This window comes from Melampsora larici-populina (assembly GCF_000204055.1).
Source record: "Melampsora larici-populina 98AG31 unplaced genomic scaffold MELLAscaffold_12, whole genome shotgun sequence".
Lineage (NCBI taxonomy): Eukaryota > Fungi > Basidiomycota > Pucciniomycetes > Pucciniales > Melampsoraceae > Melampsora > Melampsora laricis-populina.
In genome coordinates this window covers 1,107,512-1,113,511 of record NW_006768776.1, presented here as the reverse complement: position 1 = coordinate 1,113,511, position 6,000 = coordinate 1,107,512, and positions in this window count along the sequence as shown.

Here is a 6,000-nt window from a genome sequence, read left to right as displayed (position 1 = left end):
AAAAGCGGAGGATTTGGAGTGTGTATTACCACTTCCAAATCTCTCTGTGAAAACTCTGTTTGTTGTTTTATGGGTTTTACTCTCATCTCAAAACTGTATCATGGAACTATGCCATTAAGTCGTCCCTTTGTTAAGGCTGACAATCAAAGACCTTTTTCTTCATATTTTCATATTTTCATTACAGACACATAAATTTCTCACTGGAGACTTTACAGAACAGACTTATGGGTTCCAACAACAGTGGCACAGCTAAGGTGAGTTAGCGCTTAGCGATGCATTAGCTTAGCAATTTTTTATTGCTAAGCTAACACTAAATCCTTAGCGCACTCAAGCTAAGCTAATCAATTTTTGATTTTTCCTTTAGCGGGTCTGCGCTAAGCTAAGCCGGAAGCTTAGCTATCAAAAAAAACATGTTTTAAGTGCAAAAAAGGGCCGCTAAGCCACTATTAGCAGTTTAGCGGCCAATTAATTGGCTCAGCGGGTGTCATTTTACACCACTAAGCTAATGGCTTAGCGTTAGTGGAAATCCACTAATATTAGTGTTAGCGGATTTTTCCTTAGCGGCTTCTAGCTAAGCTAAGCCAAGGTGGCAAAAATCCTTAGCTTAGCTTAGCTAGCCACCATTGGTTTCAAGGTGTGGTGTCACTGTTTGAAAGTGACCAATGTCTTGAAACAAACAACCATACTTACCAAGTTAATTCCAATTAAAATCCTTCAAGTAAATCCAAAAAAAAATATTCCAGAACAAAAAGAGCATTATATTTCTTCCCATTTCTTTTCAAGCATTTTGTGCCAACACTGAGCCCTCAATTGCAGTGACAATTTTTTGTCAATCAGACGGCACAAAAACCACAAAAAAGTTGCGCCTGGTAGCACCCCAAAGCTTGAAAATATGTAGGCGCGCGCCCTGTTTGTCAGCGGGTTTTCGTCAGTTTTGCAACCCATCTCCATCAGAAATGCCTAGAGAGGACTCTGAGGAGTGTTGCTTCATCATGATATTAAGATTTTGGTCCAACAGTCTACCTCACTCTGAGCTGTTGTCACTTTAAAGACTGAAAAGACATATGTAAGCAAGTCACTGTAAGAGTTTCATGTGTATACCTTTAGGGCACGTTCACTTAAGCAAATTCTGGTGAGAAATCACATTCTGCAAAATTTAAAATGTCTATTTGGTGGGGCATGTTACATTTTTGCATTAAAAAAAATTACAGAATGTGATTTCTGGTCAGAAATTCCTCAAGTGAACCCGCCCTTATAGAATCACAGTCAACTTCCTTTGATCATGATATCTCTTGCAATTTACCTTACAATCAATGACTCAAATTCTCTTATTGACAAGTATGTATTTTTTGGCACTGTAATACTGTGGCACTGTGATACTGGCCTCTGCTGGTGTACAATAGGGGGGCTCAAGTCAAAATATTTTACTACTTTTATCTCAAAGTTTTTTTCCCAATTGCATAAAATTTACTGAAAATTTTATGCAATTGGGAAAATTTATACAACATCCCAAATTTTTTTAAGCAGCAAATTTACACAAATTTGCGTAAATCTGCTGCTCAGAAGGAGATCCAAAAAAAATTTTCACAGTCCTTTTTTACAAATTGGGAAAAGTTTTTACAGCACAGTACTGTAAAAAACTTTCCCCAATTTTTTAAGAAAAGGCCGCAAAATTTTTGACTTGAGCCACCTTAATAGAAGTTTTTTTGCTGTTTTTCTACTTTTTTGGGAGCAAAGCGCGCCCTAGTGGCGCCTGCATCAGCTCAACTGAGATTCTTTGGGCCTGGGCGCGCCCGTTAGAAAAAGGACGCGCCCACAACATGAGTGCCACTGATGCCATGCCTAGACCCGAGGGTGCGCCTGTGAGCAATCTAGAGCGCCCGCGAGCTGACTTTGGGCCGACTCAAGACTCGGGTGGTGGGCGCGGCGCGTTTGGCGCGTCCAAGATATATTTCTCAAAACAGGGGGTGGCGCGCCCATACGCAAGACTTGGATGGTCTGAAGCATAGGAGGTCTTCTTGGGCCTAATCTTGGGCTAGAGGAAGCCTATGAAATTGTAATTCTGGTCCGTTTAACTTTCAAGGCAGAGAAAGCCCTACATATGAGCTCATCTGAGTTGGGAGACGCTTAAACTAGTTCTGGCACAAAAACTTTCAGTGATTCTTATCTTGAAAGTGTGGTCATACTGACTTGAAACAGCTTTTCTCACATCCCCATTTGTGTTTGAGCTTCATCACAGCCTTGATTGCTGTTTCTGTGAAGATTTTTTCATGGTTTTGATGGTTTTTTGCTTCAAAGGCGCGCCCACACGCCCCCTGCGATTTGGGCGCGTCCCAGACAATGGATTCTGCGCCTGGGCGCGCCCCTCTCTGCCAAATCCGCGCCCACCACCTGACTCAAGACTCCAAGAGACTTTAAGATGATTGATGAGCTTTGATGTCACAGGAAGACTAGATGTTGGTAATTCATTATTAACCGATGGGAATGTGATTCAATTCGGACTGTAAATACATGTAACGATACTGACGGGTCGGATCTCTATTTACCTTTTCTTTTGGAAACAACTATGATATCATAGTCTGTTTACCACATTCCGAATTAATCCCATCGTGTTTACCTCCGTTAAAGATCATCTTTATCTTTACGTTCTGATTCTTTATATTTTTTAACAAAAGTTTTTGTGGCCTATATAAAACTCCTGTTAAGCACTCTTACTGTGATCATTCATCTAAAAAACTCAAAAAACCACATCTCAGACTCGTTTCTAAAAAACCGTTCATATAAATCTTAATCTTTGCAAATGAGCGATGCCAGCTTCGATTATGAAGCTGCTAGAGTGGTCGCAGAGAAGTTGGCCACCCTCACAGCTGATTATCAAACAGCGGGTGGCTCTAACTCAAAAACAATGCACCAAGTTCGATCGTTATTCTCTTCAATCGTACCCTACTCGTCCAAAAACTGGTATAAACAGTGGTCGAAGTATGCTTCAGATCTCATTTCCCTGGATAAAGAGGCAAATAGACCTATATTCTCAAACAAAGGGCCTGTACCTACCAGACCCGTCCTTTCCAATGACGACCCAGTGTATGTTTTCAACCTGGACGATAACACGACTTTTCCAAATGATGCGCAATCCAAGCATCCAAGCCGCCAACCTTCTCCAGAAAGGAGTTTACAAGGTAGAGGGGGAGGAGTCCACATCCTTACTCAAGAGGAAATCAACAATGCCCAAAAGGCCAGAGATCTTTTGGATTCGCAAAATGGACCTCACCGTTCCAGATCTCACTCACCTTTCATTCCTCGTACTGCCGCTGAAAAAGGCAAAAGTCGTATTAGTAATCTTGATTCGGATGAAGATGATGAAGATGAAGACGATGGGAAAAAGAGGAAGATGCAAAAATCCTGGGAATGGGTCGACCGATGCGATAAAGGTCCATCTGCGTCGGAAAATCTCTCAGAAAGCGCTATCGTATTCGCCAAGACGGTTAGAGGATACGCACCTAATCTCACTAAGGCAGTTGAAGGTTTTAACGATCGAGTTAAACCCGCTGACTTCCCTTCTAACCTTTCTAAAGAGCTACTTCAAGGCAAGTACATCGACCTTCGACGAATCAAAGGCGAATATTTGGCAGAGAAGAGAGGCATGGCAACAAGTCTTATGGTTGCTAGCAAAGATAAAGATATCGAGCTTCAGAACAAAAAAGTTTCTCAAAAGCTGGACGACATCCAAGACTGGTATTACTATTTCTACATTCTCCAACAAGCCTATCAAGAGGCTTTTCCGAAAGGCTTCAAATACTTTCTTCAATACTCAAACTGGATCAAACAAGAATTTATGTCAAATGGTCAAAAAGCCGACTGGATGTGTGTCGCTAACTTCGACGCGGCACTCAGGGGTCAATTTGCCATACCAACACCGGAATCGCTCCGCAGCGCAACAGAAATTCGGCCAATTCTGTTGTGATGCGGAGCACCCGCTATGAACCACAGCACACTTGATCCGCTATTCGCTATGTAAAGAATCTCACAGAGTATCGGAGCGGCGAATTTGCTCCGATATTTGCTATATAGCGCGCTATAAAGAGCGCGCTATATAGCGCACTAAACCGCTACGATAGCGCATCATGGGGCCAAACCAAAGATAACAAAATTGTAATTTAAATCTATGTGTACTCGTCCAAGCCTAAAAGGCTGGAGCAAGTAGGAGAGTAGATGTAGCGTCTGTAGAAAAGAAAAAACAAGATAAAGGTGAAATGAAAAGAAAACATAACAGAAAGAATCGGGAGATAGAAAAAAACCCATCCGAAACAATATAACTAGCTGGTTTTCTTAACCACCTTTTCCATATAGAATTGAAGAGCTGTTGCAGCTGGTTCAAAAGCGCCTTCAGGTATCACTCCCGCCTTCAACCACACTTGACATCCAACAAGACGCTCCATTGTTTTAGGAAGCATACTGCCTCGCGACGGGGTACATATGTCAGCAGCGGCAGAAAAAGTCCGCTCACATGCACATGATGTGGCGGAGATAGACAAATAGTCACGGGCAAGTTTTGCAAGTCGGGGGAATCGATGTTGATGCTCCTGTAAATAAAAGAACATGAAAAGGTTAGCCACATCAGATTCACATAAGAATCACCAGTAAATAGTAGACCTGTGAAAACCGAAACATACCTTCCACCAATTGAGAGGTGTTTGATCTTTTTTGATGGGAAGTCGACCTTGCAAGAAATCATCGAGCTCCGATGTCATAGACTTGCTGGGACCACCAATTGAATCTCCAAACACATCAAAAATGTCGGGCTCGGGGGAGATGGTGTTGTTGTTATCTTCAGGTGGTGGTGGTGGTGTGGCCTCAGCCTCAGGCTCTTGCAAGATGTCTTCAAAAGCAGTCTCAATCAGGGCTTGAGATGTTATTTCGTGCTCGGGGTAGTGGAGCAAAAAAAATTTGACTCGGAATTGGGGGTTGAGAATCGTGGCAAGAACTATTGCATCGCAGTTGACAGCCTCATCTTGATATTCTTGAAGCCATTTGATCATGATGGTTATGGCGTTGTTGAGACTAGGAAAGATGCCTGATTCAGCTTGATGTTCTTTGAGCTCATTAATCACTCTCTTGTATTCAGCCAAGATGATACAGCCCGTGGGACTGTCCCCTTCAACTCGAGAGGTGCCATCAACAAAAGTCTATGAAATAAAACTGGTCGTCAGTAACCTGAACTCAATCAATCACAATAAAGAAAACACACCTTTAATACTTTATTAACTGTCTCAACAGCATGCCATTTGGAGGGTGAAATTGTAATACCCTTAAAGAAGCATGCCTTGCGATCTGCCGCGATCATGGAATTGATCACCTACAAAGCAAAATCATGATACAATATTTGTATCAGAAGATAAGATGAAATTGGAAGATATAATGAAATTACGTACCTCCTGGGCCTCACAAGCTACCTTACGACATTCGTAATGGCTGTTCCATCGGGTTTTGCAAGGCCTTCTAAGCATTCGGCCGGTGTAACCCATGCGAGTAGCACGCGACTTGAAATCGTTACGTCGAGCAGCACTGCTAGAGATCTGCCCAGAGACAGAGTCGACCTATATCAAAATTAAGAAATTAATGAGATAACAAAGTTAGCAACCAAATCCAGCGATTTGATCAATTATTGGATAGAACTGACCTTAGCAAGTGCAACAGCTACTACATCATCTTTATCACAACCGATAACATCTCGACGTCGATTTTCGTGTTCATCTTCGTCGTCCACACCATCAGGATCATCAGGTAAGCCAATTTCATCTTCGGATTCTGAGTCCGATTCATTGTACTCAATTGCATCCTCGCCATCGTTTACCTCAAGCCCAGGGATTGGAAGGGCAAATCCGTAAGGTGTTGATGGCTTTGCATTACCTACATTCTGACCAATTGCCTTGAGGCCGTGCCCGACAACCAGATTGAGCTTGTGCGCGTAACATCGAACGTGATGTGTTGAGCTGTCCC